Below are 19,374 nucleotides of genomic sequence, written 5' to 3' on the forward strand. Positions count from 1 at the left end.
ACATTCGTGAGATGGTGTAATGGGGTACCCATGTACATGGTTTTTGCAAAGGCGTCCTTCAGTTTAGCATTCCTCTATACACAAACATATAGTCTGTGTTGGTTGACAGCCCTCGACATTTTTTGGGAAAAAATGCCCCCACCTCAAGCTTCAAAACGACTGCATATTCTTGGCCGCTCAAGAGATCGGCCCTCTCTCTCTCTCTCTCTCTCTCTCTCTATATATATATATATATATATATATATATATATATATATATATATATATATATATATATATATATATATATATGAGGAAACTGTTGGTGAGCTAGCTTGCCCAATCACATGGGGGGCCACTTTGTTAGGATGATCCAAACCATTCATTTGAAAGTCCCTTACATAGATGGGGGGTGTACCAAAAATCAGCTCCATAGGATCATCCTAACCCCTCCATTTGTGGAGGACAAAAATGGACAGACACAAATCTGCCCAATTTTTGTCCTCCACAAATGGAGGGGTTAGGATGATCCTATGAAGCTGATTTTTGGTACACCCCCTATCTATGATAAGGCCTTGCAAATGAATGGTTTGGATCACTCCCCAAAATGTGGGACCCATGTGATTGGGCAAGCTAGCTCACCATAAGTTTGGTGAGCTTAAGCTCACCAACAGTTTCCTCTATATGTGTGTGTGTGTGTGTGTGTATATATATATATATAGAGGAAAAGGATTGTACGGTCGACCGTACCTAAAGTTAGGTACGGTAGAGTGCCAAATCACATTGGTCCCCCATTTTTGGTGGGCATCTAAACCATTCATTTGCAAGGCCCCATCATAGATAGGGTGCATACCAAAAATCAGCACCATTGAATCATCCTAACCCCTCCAAAACTGGAGGCCAAAATGGGCAGATTTGTGGACAAACACTGTCTGTCCATTTTGGCCTCCACAAATGGATGGGTTAGGATGATCCTATGGAGCTAATTTTTGGTATGCACCCTATCTATGATGGGGCCTTGCAAATGAATGGTTTAGATGCCCACAAAAAATGTGGCATGTGATTTGGCACTCTACCGTACCTAACTTTAGGTACGGTCGAGCGTACAATCATATATATATATATAAAACATTTCCTACACACTTGTGTAGGTAAGTTACCTACACACTAGCTTAAAATACAGTGGGGGCCCACATTGTTTGGGTGATCCAAATCAAATGGTCCTCACATAGATAGGGTGTCAACAAAAAATCAGATCCATAGGATCATCCCAACCACGTGTAGATAAGTTATCTACACACTAGCTTAAAATACAGTGGGGGCCACATTATTTGGGTGATCCAAACCATTCATTTTTAAGGCCCTCTCATAGATAGGGTGTCCTCAAAAAATCAGATCCAAAGGATCATCCTCACCATTCGAACTGTGGAGGCAAAAAATGGACTAATTTGTGAAGGTTTAAAGACATCCATTTTACCTCCACAAATCGTAGGGTCGGGATGATCCTATGGATCTGATTTTTTGTAGACACCCTATCTATGTGAGGGCCTTTAAAATGAATGGCTTGGATCACCCAAACAATGTGGGGGCCCACTGTATTTTAAGCTAATGTGTAGAGAACTCTCTACACATGTGTAGGAACCGTTTTCTCTCTCTCTCTCTCTCTCTCTCTCTCTCTCTCTCTATATATATATATATATATATATATATATATATATATATATATATATATATATATATGAGGAAAGTGAAGCTACACCGCCGGTGTAGCTAACTTAGCTACACCGCCGGCTTAAAATACAATGGGCCCACATTGTTTTGGTGATCCAAAGAATTCATTTGATTGGCCCTCACATAGATAGGGTGTCCACCAAAAATCAGCTCCATAGCATCATCCCAACCCTACGATTTGTGGAGGCAAAAATGAACGTGTAAAAACCTTCACAAATTTGTCCATTTTTGCCTCCATAGTTTGAAGGGTTAGGATAATCCTATGGAGCTGATTTTTGGTGGACACCCTATCTATGTGAGGGCCAATCAAATGAATGGTTTGGATCACCAAAACAATGTGGGCCCATTGTATTTTAAGCGGGCGGTGTAGCTAAGTTAGCTACACCGGTGGTGTAGCTTCACTTTCCTCTATATATATATATATATGAGAAAACGGTTCCTACACATATGTGTAGATAAGTTATCTACACACTAGCTTAAAATACAGTGGGGGCCACATTATTTGGGTGATCTAAACCATTCATTTTTAAGGCCCTCATATAGATAGGGTGTCCATAAAAAATCAGATCCATAGGATCATCCTAACCATTAGAACTGTGGAGGCAAAAAATGGACTAATTTGTGAAGGTTTAAAGACATCCATTTTACCTCCACAAATCGTAGGGATGGGATGATCCTATGGATCTGATTTTTTGTAGACACCCTATCTATGTGAGGACCTTTAAAATGGATGGCTTGGATCACCCAAACAATATGGGCCCCCACTGTATTTTAAGCTAGTGTGTAGAGAACTCTCTACACATATGTGTAGGAACCGTTTTCTCATATATATATATATATATATATATATATATATATATATATATATATATATATATATATAGAGAGAGAGAGAGAGAGAGAGAGAGAGGGAGGAAACTGTTGGTGCGCTTAAGCTCACCAAACTTTTAGTGAGCTTAAGCGCCCCAATCACATGGGGGCCCACTTTGTTAGGTGATTCAAAGCATTCATTTTAAAGTCCCTTACATGGATAGGGGGTGTACCAAAAATCAGCTCCATAGGATCATCCTAACCCCTCCATTTGTGGAGGACAAAAATGGACAGACACAAATCTGCCCATTTTTGTCCTCCACAAATGAAGGGGTTAGGATGATCCTATGGAGCTGATTTTTGGTACACCCCCTATCTATCATAAGGCCTTTAAAATGAATGCTTTGGATCACCTAACAAAGTGGGCCCCCATGTGATTGGGGAGCTTAAGCGCACTATGGTGCGCTTAAGCTCACCAACAGTTTTCTCATATATATATATATATATATATATATATATATATATATATATATAGAGAGAGAGAGAGAGAGAGAGAGAGAGAGAGAGAAAACGGTTCATACACATATGTGTAGATAAGTTCTCTACACACTAGCTTAAAAAACAGTGGGGGCCCACATTGTTTGGGTGATCCAAGCCATCCATTTTAAAGGCCCTCACATAGATAGGGTGTCCACAAAAAATCAGATCCATAGGATCATCCTAACCATTCAAACTGTGGAGGCAAAAAATGGACTACTTTGTGAAGGTTTAAAGACATCCATTTTACCTCCACAAATCGTAGGGTTGGGATGATCCTATGTATCTGATTTTTTGTAGACACTCTATCTATGTGAGGGCCTTTAAAATGGATGGCTTGGATCACCCAAACAATGTGGGCCCCCTCTGTATTTTAAGCTAGTGTGTAGAGAACTCTCTATGTATATGAGAAAACGGTTCCTACACATATGTGTAGAGAGTTCTCTCCACACTAGCTTAAAATATAGTGGGGGCCCACATTGTTTGGGTGATCCAAGCCATCCATTTTAAAGGCCCTCACATAGATATGGTTTCTACAAAAAATCAGATCCATAGGATCATCCCAACCCTGCGATTTGTGGAGGTAAAATGGATGTCTTTAAAACTTCACAAATTAGTCCATTTTTTGCTTCCACAGTTCGAATGGTTAGAATGATCCTATGGATCTGATTTTTTGTGGACACCCTATCTATGTGAGGGCCTTAAAAATGAATGGTTTGGATCACCCAAATAATGTGGCCCCCACTGTATTTTAAGCTAGTGTGTAGATAACTTATCTACACATGTGTGTAGGAACCGTTTTCATATATATATATATATATATATATATATATATATATATATAGAGAGAGAGAGAGAGAGAGAGAGAGAGAGAGAGAGAGAGAGCGTACCATAAGGTTGGTACGCTCGAGTGCCCAATCACATGTGTCCCATATTTTTTTATGGCGATCCAAAGCATTCATTTGCAAGGCCCTATCATAGATAGGGTGTGTACCAAAAATCAGCTCCATTCAATCATCCTAACCCCTCCAAAGTGGAGGGCAAAAATGGGTAGATTTGTGGGCAAAAAGTGTCTATCCATTTTGACCTCCACAAATGGATTGCTTAGGATGATCCTATGAAGCTGATTTTTTGTACACACCCCATCTATATAAGGGCCTTTCAAATGAATGCTTTGGATCACCTAAAAGTTGTTAGTGATTTTGGATTTTCAAAATCATGTATTTTGCATGTTTTAGTGTTTTGAAAAATATTTTATCAAAAGCGTTTGGGAAAAAGAAAATGTTTTCTTGGAAAGATTTGCTTTTACAAAAGGATGTAGAAGTGTAGTTGAAAAGATACTCCCGTACCGGATGAGAGAAAGGAAAGAGAAGGGCTTATAAAGCACTACACTTTTTTAATACTTGTTGATTGCACATTGGGTTGAACCCATGGTTGGACCCACGGGACGGTGCAACGCACCGTTCTCACACGCGCACGCGCGGCGTGGGCAATGGGTTATAGGGCGCATAGTGGTGCTTTTTTAGGCGCACTTTGCACTTTGAAGCGTACGCAACGTCGCGAGGAGCGATTGGAGCCTTTAATTTTTTCAGATTTGATCTGCACCGTTGGATCAAGATGAAGGTGGACCAGTCGGATGGGTAGGTCAAATGGTTCGTAGGCCCATCAAGCCGAATGGGTTGGTTGGGCTTCGGTTCGGGCCTAATGGTCGGCCCAACGGGCCCATAACTCCAACGGTCAAAGAGTATGATCAAATGGGTTGTGTCCCTTCCCCCAACGGTCAAGTGCCAAGGGGGTGCGATCCACACCATAGATGGTTGATCTAACGATGACTGGGTTGGAGAGAGGTTTTACTCAAACCAACAGTCACCTCTATGATCGATCAGGACCGTTCAATATCAATGGGTGCGATCTAACGGTCAGATTTCAAACATTCTGGAAAGGTGCCCTGTAGAGGTGTTTTTCACACTGAAAAGACACCAGGTGGTCTACAAAATGTGCAGAATTCAGTCATTTCATAAAAGGAGGCAATTCTGACAGACTTTACACTCTCTTCTACACTCCTACAAAATCCCCAAGTATTTATACATACTGTTTTTCTTTTGTTTACTGTTCTAGATACTGTTTTTCTGTAGAAACAATATCTAGAAATTTCGGAAGGGTATTTTGGGTTTGATTCCGCTAGTGCTACGCGTCATCAAACATTAGTAGGGGTCCCATTTTGCGGGTACGGGTCCCATTTTGCTGGGTCTAGTCCAAACCGTCCATTAGATGGGCCACAGCCCAAATAGGTTGTGCCCCAAAAATCAGTTCCATAGGTTGATCCTAACCCTCCGATATGAATGTTAGAGAGTTGATCCTAACCCCCTTCAGAACGGAGGGTTAGGATCAATCTATGAAAGTGATTTTTGAGGCACAACCTTTTTGGGCTCTGGCCCATCTAATTGACGGTTTGGATCATCCTATGGTGCGGGCCATACCATACTTTTAATAAAGTGAGGAGTGCCCTCATCAAAATACTGTAGTGCCGATAACATTTCCCTATGTGCAACGTGTGTATCGTAGTTAAGAGGAGGACTGTAAAATTACGGTACTCCAATTCTACGTGTCTGGTTCTCGGATCCGTGTATCATCAAATTACCCTGGGTCCCTCACCGATCGGGTCATTTTAGGCCTTTGATTTAAGCATAATGTAAAATGTCGGGCATTCAAGATGTCTTGGAGCCGTTGATTTTTACACTTCGCGATCTGGCAAATGAGAACCCCTTTTCATCGTCTTACCTGGACCCAGTGGGGAAAGTGACTATGAGCGCCTGAGCGGTCGCTCGTATAGCCTTGTATGCGCAGTCGCGCTTATGGATTAAGAACCGTGGATTTCAAACGATCCTGGCCATTCCCTGACCTTTCACAAACCAGCGAAAAATCTATTCGACGTTCTCTCTCCCTCTCTCTTTCTCGACAGAAGTAGAGGGAACCGTAGACGCGCCCAAAATCCGCCCTCCCCTTCCTTCTCGACGGTGAAATCTGCCTTCTCCGCACGGTGTTTTCTCCTCCAACGAACCAGACGTCGTTCTCCTCCCCAGGTAAGTTCTATATTTCATTTTTTGTCTTTTTTCCCATTTTCTAGGGTTTCAGTTAGGCTTTTTTGGTTTCTAGGGTTTTAACTGATAGGGTTTTTCTTTCTAGGTTTCCCCTTCAACGAACCAGACGCCATTCTCCACCCTAGGTAAGTTCTATATTTCATTTTTTGTCATTTTTTCCCCTTTTCTAGGGTTTCAGTTAGGCTTTTTTGGTTTCTTGGGATTTAAGGGTGATGTATTTGGGGAAAATCGTGAATCATTGATGGTTTCCTCTATTTGTTTCTAGGCTTTCTAGGGAAAATCATGAATCATTGATGTTTCTAGGGTATTTTTGTTTCTCCATCGAAAATCATAATTTTGTTTTAGTGAGAATGTAGAGAGATTAAAGCTTTAGACAGAGAGGAAACCTATTGGGTTTTTCGAAAATCATAATTTCTTTTTTCAGTGGAAACCTATTGGGTTTTTTGTTTCCAGGATTTTAAGCGTAATGTATTTAGGGAAAATCATGAATCATTGATGGTTTTCTCTCTTTTAATGCTTTTATCTCTTTTCCCCTTTCATTTTCTAATCCAAAATCATGAATTCTTTATGGGTATCCATTCCTGTTAGCTTGTTGTGTTGAAGTTTTACAAAAAAATTTCATTTCTGTTAGAGTATGAACTGAGAGGATTTCACTAGTCTTTAAGTGGAAACCTATTGGGTTTTTTGTTCCTAGGGTTTTAAGGCTAATGTATTAGGGAAAATCATGAATCATTGATGATTTTCTCTCTTTTAATGATTTTATCTCTTTTCCTCTTTCATTTTCTAATCCAAAATCATGGTTTTTTTATGGGTATCCATTCCTGTTAGCTTGTAGTGTCGAAGATTTACAAAAAAAAATTCATTTCTGTTAGAGTATTAAGTGTTGGAGTTACTGTTATTTGCTTCTGTAAGCTTAAATGTGCAACGTTACTTAAGCAATATAGACCGTCGATCTTATTCAATCCTGGCCATTTAACACTGTTAATAAAACTTAAAAAAAAAAAAAGCACCGATCGTCTCTCTTTCTCGCTCGACAGAAACGAGGTGCGAAAAAACCCAAACCCCTCTTTTCCTTCTTGCCGTGAAATCCCCTATCTCCGCCGGTTTTCCTCCTCCAACGAAGAAGCAGACGCCCGCCGTTCTCCTCCCAGGTTAGTTTGTAATTTATTTTTTTATTTTTTCCCCTTTTCTAGGGTTTCAGATCTACTTTTTTGCTTTCTAGGGTTTTAGGAGTTTGGGTTTTTCTTTGTAGGTTTCTCCTCCAACGGACCAGACGCCGTTCTCCTCCCCAGGTAAGTTCTACATTCCACTTTTTTTCGTTTTCCCCCTTTTCTAGGGTTTCAGTGTGGGTTTTTTGCTTTCTACCCTCTTCTAGTGTTAGTGTTGATGTTTATAGGGTTTATAGCTTCGGTATTTGTTTCTCCTTTATTTTCCCTCATCTTTTGTGATGGTGTTTGTCATGGTGATTGTGATGGTGTTTTCGGTCCTCTCTTCTCTTGAGTTTTTTGTCCCCTTGATTTTCAACTGTAATGCACCATATGAATATATTTTCGATTTTTTTAGAGCCTTTCAGGTCGATCAATTTCTGTTTTGAAGGTATTTGCAGTTGATAAGTGGCAAAAGGTTTTCATCAAATTCCGGGTAGAGATTTTGATGAGACCTTTAGTCCTGTTGCGAAATCTCCAACTATACGGATCATTCTCTCACTTGCATGCACTTTAAGTTGGCCTCTTCCTCAACTTGATATACGTAATGCATTCTTGCATGGCACCTTGACTGGAGATGTTTGCATGAAGCAGCCCATTGGTTTTGTTGTTCCATACAAGCCTCATTTTGAATGCAAAATCCACAAATCATCATATGGACTTAAACAAACACCAAAGGCATGGTATAGTCGTTTCAAGGACTCTCTTCTTGAGATTGATTATCAAAATAGTGCACATCATATTTCCCTCTTCTTTAGGCATTCCCATCATGGTTCTGTCTTTCTCCTCGTTTATGTTGACGATATTATAATTACTGGAGTGACTCACTTGAAATTGATCACCTCATCAATGGTGTATCTTCACAATTTGATCTTAAAGATTGTGGTGCACTCAATTACTTTCTTCGAATGGAGGTTACCCGTACCTCAGATGCTATCTATCTAACCCAGCGCAAGTTTGTGTTGGATCTCTTGGACAGTACTGATATGCTTGGTGCAAAACCCATTTGCCCCCAACTCCGAAGTCTGAACGGGTCAAAACTATCTACAACTGATGGTACAATGTCTGTTGATGCAACCCATCATAGAAGCATCGTTTGTCTACCTCAATGTCTTACACTTACACAGCCTGACATCTCCTATGCTGTCAATCAAGTATGCTTATTTATGCAAGCTCGTACGTCTACCCATCTGGAGGCTGTTAATCGTATTCTTCATCATATTAAAGGTACTATCTCTCATGACTTTTCACTAACAGCACACTCTGATGCCGATTGGGCTGGCTCTTGCGATGATCGTCGCCCTACCACTGGAAGTTGTGTATTTTTTGGTCCGAATTTAATATCCTGGTGTTCCAAAAAGCAACCAACAGTCCCCCCAATCAAGCACTGAAGCAGAATACTAAGCTTTGGCAATCACAACGGATGATCTTTGTTGGATTCAGCATGTCCTACGTGATCTCAATACTTTTCTCTGCAAACCTCCTTTGCTACTTTGCGATAATATAAGCGCCCCTATCTCGTAGCCAACCCAATTCTACATTTTTTTGAATCGCTCAACCCGATTCTACATGCTCGGACAAAGCATATTGAAGTCGACTATCATATTGTACGGGCAAGATTTGCACGCGGTGCTCTTTGGGTCCGTTTTATTTCAACTTCCAATCAACTGGGAGACCCATTTACTAAAGTATTACCTTCCGCACGGTTTGTTTCATTGTGATCCAAACTCAATGTTGTCATTGCACCTTTGTGTTTGAGGGAGGGTGATAAGGGATATAGTATATCACATGCATCAACGAGGAAGCATGTTGCAGATGTGTCTTGGTTGAAGCTATCATATTGCTATCGGTTCTTAGTTTGATTCTCAGTTGAGTTGAAGATATATTGAGATCTACTTTTTATCTTCTTGTATTCTGCTTTTATCATTTGAGCTCATATCTTTTCCACCAACAGTAATGTGGGTTTGTTGTTATCATCCCGCATTACAATTGTAATATTCAGTTTATAAATTCAATACAGAGAACTGAGAAAAATCACCTTACACTTAAAATTGAATCGTTTTACAATCCGAACCCTAAAAAAGAGAGATATTGAGGGGGTCCCCAAATCAGAATCAATAAAACCCTAATTCATTGCCATAAGGATGAAATCAGAACCCAGAAAACCCTGATCCATGGTTATGGCAGAGAGGGAGAGAGATTAAACAAGGGTTTTTGAAGAAAAAACGAGAAAGGAAAGGGGAGAAACTAAAACGACAGAGAGAGAAGATCTTACCTTGCGATCGCCGGAAAAGACGTCCTTAGATCGCCGGAGAAGATGGTGGAGAAGGGAGGGGAGGCTAGATTTCGCAGTTGCGAGAAGCGTCGAGGTCGGCTCGAAAATGTCTTCGATAGAAAGACATTGGTCTTTGTAAAACGGTAAATAGTCCTAAGTCCTAACGAATGGAGTTATTTTTCCTAAACGGTAAATAGTCCTAAGTCCTAACGAATGGAGTTATTTTTACTAAACGGTAAATAGTCCTAAGTCCCTAAGCCCAACTGACTTTAACACACTCAGTTAAAATGGGTCTTTCGAAAGAAAGCTATATTTTCTTTTATACAAAACTTAATTAGGTTACAACTCAAAAAAAAAAACAATATTTTTTAATGGTAGAAGATTTCATTAATAGCGAAAGAAAACCCACATGGTCAGTACAAGCGCATGGCGAAATAAAGCACAATAAGATCAAAAAGTGACCCCACAATTCTTGGAAAAGAAACAAAAAAAAAAAAAAAAAATCAAGGAGGAAGGAAATCGAATAGCTCCAAATCCTCACTTGAAACGCCTTCCCTGGCTAGCCTATCAGCCTCGCCATTTTCCGATCTCCTAACATGACGGATGGATGAGATTCACAAACTCTATCATGAATCTCTTGAAATATTTGGCAAATCTCCACGGATACGGATGGGAACCTCTAAGCCATCTAATCACATTAAATATGAATCATGCGATTTATGATTGAATAGTATGATTCGATATAAAAATAGCATGATTCATACAAATTTAGATTAAATCATGGGATTCAAATCGAAATTCGTAAGATTTGATTTGAATAATAAGAGTTGACTCTTCTTCTCCTTTTATATGATTGTTTAGCCATTCAAAAAAATAAAGTAAGACTTGACTCGAAAATCTTAAGATTTTCAAAATAATAGAAGTAATCATGTTCATTTCAACATTTAAATTGTATAAATTCTGTGAAATTATTAACCATAATAAGCCCTCTGCTTGGGATTTGTGAGGCTAGGCTTCACAAAAGTTTTAAAAAAGACGATGAGACACTATGTATCATTTTTTTCACTTTCTTCAAATCCAGCAGTCCATATTTCATTGTTTCCATCAATCCAAGTCCATCAAAAAACAAATTCACACGCATGATCCTTAAAAAGAGACACGTAAACAGTATTTTAGACGGAACTCAACTGTATAACTAGAGAGATGACAGACTTTTATACTTCATTTCACACCCTCAACCCATATTATTATAGTCTACATTATTTATGCAGAACATACAAGGCATGTGACAGTGTACAGTACTTTCTCTTGCTCAACATGGAAAGCTCATATAGTGTAAAAACTAAAAAGACGATGAACCAAACCAAGGAGAAGGAAAGCCAGTCATACAAGATAAATGGACCTATAACAGATCATTGAAAGACTTGTTTCCAGATCTGTTTGTTATTGCTGCCAGTAAAGATAGCTTTGTGAAGGAAAACATGGGGAGAAGAGAAGATGGGTTCATGTGGAAGCCTGGGTTTAGAAGGATTTTTTTGAAACGGAAATGGACTTAATTGCAAGATTAATGGTATTATTAGAAGAGGAATACATAAAGCAGGATGGGAAAGACATAAGAATATGGATCTAAAATTCATCTGGTGATTTTCATTAAAATCGTTCTACTTCAACTTAGTGGTTTACCCTGCATCTTCCAAAGTTGCTAGAGTTTGGTCATTCCAGGCTCCTCTTCGAGTATGTATTTTCGGGTGGGCGGCCCTAAGGAATAGTATCCAAATAGTCGACTTCATTCGAAAAAGGAAAATGCTCATTATAGACCATTATCCCTTATGCATAGAGGCGGGTGAAATAGTGGATCACCTCCTTATTCATTGTAGAGTTGTTAGAGAAGTGTGTGAATTGCTCTGCAGATTTGGCATTTCCTGAGTCTTCCTTGAAAAGTTGGTCGATCTTCTCCAATGTTGGCCCCTTGTTCCTTGGAAACAGAAGGGCAAAACTCTTTGGAATGTGTCATTCTTGGCTACTATTTGGGTACTATAGAAGGAAAGGAACGCAAGAATATTCAAAGGGGTTTCTCGAAACCCGGATTTCCTATTCATTAGAGTTCTAGCCCTTACGATCTCCTGGCTGAAGACTCTTCTATCTTTTAGGTTTGTCTCTGCCTATGACGTTTGGGCAGGGTGGAGAGTGGTTTGTGGGTCGGCAGTCTTGAGGCAGAATCCGATCAAAGAATGGGTCCCTCCATCGTCGGACTTTGCTAAATTCAATTTTGACGGTTCTAGCTTCGGTAACGTGAGCCCGGCCGGCATAGGTGGGGTCCTAAGGAATTGTGAAGGAGACGTGCTGTGGGCTTTTGCTGGCATTATTGGAATTTCTGATGCTACAGAGGCCGAAGTGAGAGCGGTCCATCAAGGATTGAAGTTGTTGGCAAGAGACTATGTGAGAAAGTGCTAGTTGAAGAAGACTCTTTGAATGTCATAAGGTGGCTCAAGAAATCTCAAAAACCACAGTGGCATTTTGATCACCTTTTTGACGAAATGTTTGATTGGATGGCTTGGTATTCTTGGTCCTTTCATCATGTTTCTCCCTCCGCTAATCAAGTGGTGTGGACCCTCTAGCGAGAGAGGGAGTCTCAAAGGAAGCTCTAGCTCTTTTTGATTCTCTTCCCCCAAGCTCTCTCTTTCTCTCTTGTATCTTGTTTTTTGCTTTGTTTATATATTTTTTGAATGGGAAGTCAAATCTATTAAAAAAAAATGGAAAGCCGAGAAGGTCTCCCAAAGGATTATAAGAAAATATAGAGAAGAAAAAATACAATAACCTCAAGGAGGCAAAAAATCAAAACACTCCAACTCTAATCTCTCAACCCCAGATCTAGCCAAAGAATCCGCCTCACAATTTGCAGATCTACGAACATGGTTGAAAACAATGGATGAGCCCTCTACAAAATAAGAGATTTCGTCAAAAAAACGACCAAAATCTCCAAGGTGGCGCCGCAGTCCCACGGAGCCAACTAACCACATTTAGTGAATCCCCCTCCACAATAGTAGTGTCAATATGGTCTCTTGCAATTCTTTTAATACCCTAGTAGACCGCCTTGACTTCCGCCTCATTTGAGTCACACTCCCAGCGGCCCCGAATAAGCTCAAATGGTAGCCCCTTGAAAATCACGATAAAGACCACTAATACCTGCTGGCCCGGGATTGCCCAAGCTCGAACCATCAAACTTAAGTTTCATCCATCCAGTAGGTGGAGCTTCCCACTGTTGAACCACGTGCGATTGGTTTTCTCCACTGAAACACACCACTCTCCAATCCTCCCACAAGTCAAAAGCAGAGACAAAGCGGAAAGGTGCCAAGCATTTCGCCCAAGAAATGGTAAGAGCGATGATGTTAATGAATAACCGGTAGGGCGATCTATTAGACCCCTCAAAAACCCTTGCATGACGCTCCTTCCGAAGGACCCACCATGTAGCAAGGAGACAAATTTTCACAACATCTTACCCTTTTTCTTCCATGGCACCGCCTCCCGACACGAAATGACATCCGAAATAGAGAGAGGAAACACCCAACAAATACCAAATCTCCCTAAAATGTACCCCCATACTTCTCTAGCGACTTTGCAGTGGATAAAGAGATGGCAAGCCGACTCTTCATCTTCCAAACAAAGGGAACAATCATCCACCAAACACATACCCGATGAAAGTTAATTGTTTGGATCCTATCCCTACACGCCGCCCACCCAAAAAGACAATGAAATTTCCACACCTTTGTATTGATAGAAGGAGGCCCCACATGGTACAAGATGCGAATAAAAAGATTTAACGGAAAAGAAGCCAGATGGGTCCCAAATCCAAACTCTTTTATTCGACCCAGACAATTTGATGTAGCAGGATTCAACCAACTCAATAAAATGGGATAATGCTTCCAACTCTCTGTCAAAGAAATTCCTCCTGAAAGTCTGCATCCACATCACTCCGCCATCCTTGCGAACAAAACAATCACTAACCAAAGCTGAAGCAGCAACAACAAACAACTCCGGGTATACGTTCATAAGGGGCTCAGGAGAGCACCATGCGTCAATAAAATTGACCACCTCGGTCGCTTCTTTTAATAAAATTGGCTATCATTTTCAAAAAACAAAAGACGGTGAACTATCATGCATGCACTTTTCAGATGAAAAAATAGGAGCAGATCCATGTAAGGAAAACATAAAAGATCAATCCAACGAGAGCAAGAGTTAACAAAGAAACCTAATATTAGGCTATTGGACACTGTAAAAAAAAACATAAGGCTGTTGGACTATGGTTAATTATAGAAAAACAAGCGAAAGATAATAAATTCAAAAACAATAGCAGACGTTTTTTGTGTAAAAAATCTAGAAAAAAATAGTATGGATATGAAAAGAGAAAGAGGTATTACATAACAGATCAACTTCAAAGAGATTTAAACCACCAAAGTGAGAAATGTGTAGACCAACAATAAGCACCAGTACAATCCATCCATATGAAAGGGGGAAATAACCAAACTACTGTGAAAATAATAAACATAACTCCCCGCCAAAACCAACAGTCCATATTGGGGCAAGCAAACGAAATAAAGGCAAGTCCACTTAACTTAAACCAAATAGCCAAAATTTCATTGTTTTGATCAACCTAACCACCAATGAAATGGAATAACAGAAAATTATGTTGTAGGGTTACCTTGATCAATCGGTGGCGAGATCTGAATATACGATCGGCGAGAACTCCTTCGGTGGTAGTCACCAGAGAAATTTGTAACATATCGATTTGAAACAGATTTGACAAACCCAGGGCAGCGCAGAGAGTGAGAGAGTGACCCTAAACAGGAATATGACGGAAAAACTTGCCAACAAGGGGAAAAATAAGAAAAGAGTTGGGCCAGCCTGGGGTTGTACTTCCAATGAAAAACTATTACCTGGAAACTAATTGCTTACGTCACAAACCAGGGTAAATTTCTTAAAGGAAAACCCTGACAAAAAAAGTACAAGCAGAGCCCCTTAAACACTCGATCTGTTACAGAGTTCTCGTCGATCGTATATTCAGATCTTGCCGCCGACTGATCAAGGTAAACTTGCTGCATATTTCTCTATTATTCATTTTCATTGGTGGAGTTAGGTTGATCAAAACAATGAAATTTTGGCTATTTGGTTTAATTAAAGTGAACTTGCCTTTGTTTCTTTGCTTGCGCCAACATGGACTGCTGGTTTTGGCAGGGAATTCTGTTTGCTATTTTTACAGGAGCTGGCTGCTTCCCCTTTTTCATATGGATGGATTGTACTGATGTTTTTTTGTTGGTCTACACTTCCTTCAATTTGTTGGTTTAAATATCTTTGAAGTTGATTTGTCTTGTAATACCTCTTTCTCTGTTCATGCCCATGCTATTTCTTTTCAGATTTTTTACACAAAAATACGGCTGCTATTGTTTTTGTATTTATTATCTTTCACTTGTTATTCTATAATTGACCATAGTCCAATGTTAGGTTTCTTTCTTAACTCGTGCTCTCTTTGCTGTTTTCCTTACATGGATCTGCTGCAATTTTTTAATCTGAAAAGTGCATGCATTTGACAGTTGACCATCTTGTAGGACTGATTTTCTTCTCCTTGGTTTGGTTCATTGTCTTTCTAGTTTTTACACTATCTGTGGCTTTATTCTCTTGCGGGCCCGGATGAGCAAGAGAAAGTACTATCAGAGGCCTTGTATGTTCTGTGTAAATAATGTAGACTATGATTTCCTTCTCCTTAGTTTGGTTCATGGTCTTTCTAGTTTTTACACTATATGAGGCTTTATTCTCTTGCTGTCCCCCCGGTTGAGCAAGAGAAAGTACTATCATAGGCCTTGTATGTTCTTGCTGTCTCCCCGGTTGAGCAAGAGAAATAATGTAGACTATGATAATATAGGTTGAGGGTGTGATATGAAGTATAAAAGTCTATCCTTTCTGTATACAATTGGGTTCTATTTGAAATTCTGTTTACCAACCTCTTTTTGAGGATCTTGCTTGTGAATTTGTTTTCGATGGACTTGGATTGATGTAAACAATGAAAGATGGGTTACTAGATTTAATGAAAGTGAAAAAAATGACAAAGTGTTTCATCATTTATTTTTTAAAACTTTTGTGAAGCTTAGCCCCCAACTCCCAAGTAGGGGGCTTATTATGGTTAGTAATTTCACAGAATTTATACAATTTAAAGGCTGAAATGAACATGATTACTTATATTATTTTGAAAATCTCACGATTTATGAGTCAAGTCTTACTTATTTTTTGAATGGCTAAACAATCATAAGAGGAGAAGATGAGTCAAGTCTTAGAATTCAAATCAAATTTTACGGATTTCAATTTGAATCCCATGATTTAATCTAAATTTGTATGAATCATGCGATTTTGATCGAATTGTACTATTCAATCATAAATCGTATGATTCATACGTAATATGATTAGATACCTCAGAGGTTCCCAAAGCTAGATCTGTCAAAATTAAAGTGATTGTTGAAGAGGATTCTTTGAATGTGATTCATTGGCTTAAGGACCTTCACCCTCATCCTTGGAGATTCGCTAGATTCTTTGATGAAATTCAAGATTGGGTGGGTACCACTTTTATTGTCCTCCTCCATGTGTGTCGCTCTGCCAATGGGGTGGCCGATAGGCTGGTTTGAAATTCCACTTAGCAACCCAAGAGGGGGTGAATTGGGTTTCTTTTCAAATTTTAAGAATTTTGAAAACTTAGATTGCACTAGTTTTAGATTGAATAGGAAATCAAAAATAGTATTCAAAGCAATAGTGAAAACTTACCACACAAGAAGAGGTGAAGAGGCAAAGAAGCTTTGACACCAAGATTTTTATAGTGGTTCGGTCTTATCTCAAGACCTACTCCACTCTTCTCAAGTTACTCTCCTTGAGGATTCCACTATCTTCTCCAAGGAACTTAAATACGGCGTTCCTTCCGCCTTGTACAAATCGAGCTCTACGCTCCAAGGGTCTTCTACGGCGCCCTTTGTGCCAAATACAAAGAAGATGAAATGAAAAAGCTTGCTTGCCTCTAGATAGGCTAATTTAAGGTAAAGCTCACTCACTCTCACAAGAACAAGATTGAACAAGTGAAGGTCCTAAGGTCTCTTAAGAATAATCTAAGGTAAATGGCACAAGAGAGAGATGGAGAGTGAAGATCTTCAAGAGAAGGAGAACAAATGACTTTTTGTGCTCTTGAAATCTTTGTAATGTCCTTGGGTAGGAAACCCAAGAGTCCCTAGGTTCATATAAATAGAGGGGACAAAAAATCACAAAATATTCGCACCCCAACGGTCGTCTCGGACTCCGGGCTTGGAGCTCCGAGCGGCTATTTTTTTGAACCTGGAACAATTCTCGGAGTTCCGAGAATTTTCTCGGAGTTCCGAGCTCGGAGCTCCGAGAATATTCTCGGAGTTCCGAGAAGCCTACGGCCAGCAGATTTTCCTTATATTTTGCTGATTTTGATTGGGCTTTTGGAACTTTGATTTTTCAAGATAAATGGAGTGTCATGAGGGTCCAACAATGTTGAGACACCACTATGAACATTCACAAACCCATTAAATTCTATCTAGGTTGATTTTAACTCTCCTTTGTGCCATAGACCTAGACTAAACATTGAGGACCATTTATATTCTAAATTTACTTGGTCTTCAATCTTGTTGGCACCTTGTAGAGGCTTTGACATGTCTTCACTCAACTCCATTGATGCTTGAGTTGATTTGCCATTCTTGTGCTTGAGTTCAACCTCGAGTTCAACCTTGAGTTCAACCTTGTCATGCACTCTTGAGGATAGTACACTGTGAACATTATAACTTTGCCAATGGAAATCATTAGTGTATAAAACCTTTAAAACAAATTTAGTTTGTTAATCATCAAAACAATTCAATAGGAGTACTTGTTGAACCCTTGGGCTAACAATCTCCCCCTTTTTGATGATGACAAACATAATTTGTTTTAGGGTAGGAGCTCCCCCTTTAGGGATGAATAAAACACTTTGGGCTCCCCCTAAGAGTTTGATTTAATTGAACATTTAAGGCATTACTTTAAGGATGAAAATTTGATTGCAACATTTTAAGCATAGAGCTTTGCTCCCCCTTAATATATGCATTGGGAGCTCAAATATTCTCCCCCTTTTGTCATCACCAAAAAGGTGGAACAAAAGGAGTGAGGGTAGGTGAGAGCAAATGAACAAGTAACATGAAATGCGATAAAGAGAGTAGGCATAATACATGGTATGCAAGCAAAAAGAATGAAACATAGAGATATATATAGAGGATGTGAAATGGCATACAGAAAAGTGCATACAATCGGTCAGCATACATAGCATTCATGACACAGCATAATGGCGACAGATGTAGATAAACCTAAAACATCCCAAAAAAAATCCATACAACCAGCGGATAGTCCAAGGACTATCGATACACAACAGAAACAGATAGATACACCGAATAGAAATAGAAATCTGAGCATTAGAGAACTCGAGCCATCTACTGAGGCGGAGGAGGCGGTGGCTGATGAGAAGAGCTGCCCGGCGCCTGGCCCCACTGGTCACCGGAGAGGTAGCGATAATAAGCGGCCCACTGCTCATCAACGTGGGTAGTCATGGTCTGGAAGCGAGCAGAGATCTCAGAGTCAACATGGGTAGATAGCTGCGCAAATTGTGAGGCCATGGATCGTTCAATAGCCTCCTGCATCTGAGCCAAATCCTGGCGAGTGCAGTATGAAGATGTATCCTGTGATGGCTGCGGGGCCGGTGCAGCCTGAGCATCGGCTTCGTAGCCGCCTCCAGCGGCAGGAGCATCGTCAACCGCTACTTGATTCAAAGCCATGCGGTTAAAGGTCTGCTCATCAAACGGGGCAGTCGGAGTCATGGTCAGTTCACCATCCAAGGTGATGCCAAAGTGAAGGAAGACACGGGTGAGGACCATGCCATAGGGCAACGAAGAGCGGTAGCGGCCAGGGGTCTGAAACATGTAGCGAAACATGATGTACGGCAGACAAAGCTGGCGGCCCTCGAGAATGCTGTAGATAAGATAGGCCTCTAAGGGTCTGAGGGCTTCACGCATCCCACCACGAGGGATGAAGATGTGGTACATAAAGTTGTGAAGCATACGCGCTACCGGAATGAGGTCGGCGGATTGGACGGGCATACCAGAGTGGTAGTTCCGCGTAATCCTACCATAGACCGTGTCATGATCGATATCATCAAGTGAATGGGTCCCATCTTCCGGCCAGAAATAGTGGGTGAGGCCATCAAAGCTGATCCCAAGAAGAGTGGCAAAGGTGTGATAGTTGAGTTTGATCACTGTTTTCTTGATTTTGGATTCAATTTTGAAGAAGGAAGGAGAAATTGTGAGATTGGCGTAGAAGAGACGCACCAATCGAGGGTATACTGGTTCATTGAGGTGTAGGATGGATGTCCAGTGAAGGGCATCAAATTTTGCCTGTAAGTCGAAATTTTGAAGGACAGGAGGATCAATGTACCTGCCGGTGAGGATGCCCCTAGTGCCGATGTCGGCCCAGAGTTTCTTGGCTTTATCCCCAGTAAAAAATGAGTTAGGCACAACCTCAGCCGCTACAGCCTTTGCCTTTGCCTTCTTCCGAGAAGGCCCTTCTTCCTCGGGAACTTCTTCAGGAAAGTATTCAGGGTCTGCAGCTTGGGAGGAGCCTCCAATGTTGAGATTTTTGGTTTTGGGAGGCATTGTGAGAAGAA

General features: G+C 40.4%; 1 protein-coding gene across 1 annotated transcript in view; it reads left to right on the plus strand.

The window, feature by feature from the left end:
• Window positions 1–7,152: 7,152 nt before the first annotated feature.
• The window catches only part of LOC143884047 (protein transport protein SEC24 A-like), a 29,197-nt gene continuing 16,975 nt past the window's right edge, over window positions 7,153–19,374 (plus strand). The window contains exons 1-2 of the mRNA XM_077387411.1: window positions 7,153–7,309; window positions 7,411–7,450. The gene's annotated coding sequence lies outside the window, so the exon portion shown is untranslated. The remainder of the gene's footprint in view (window positions 7,310–7,410; window positions 7,451–19,374) is intronic.

This window comes from Tasmannia lanceolata, unplaced genomic scaffold, assembly GCF_043159265.1.
Source record: "Tasmannia lanceolata isolate RefF3 unplaced genomic scaffold, GAP_Taslan_0.1 ptg000008l, whole genome shotgun sequence".
Lineage (NCBI taxonomy): Eukaryota > Viridiplantae > Streptophyta > Magnoliopsida > Canellales > Winteraceae > Tasmannia > Tasmannia lanceolata.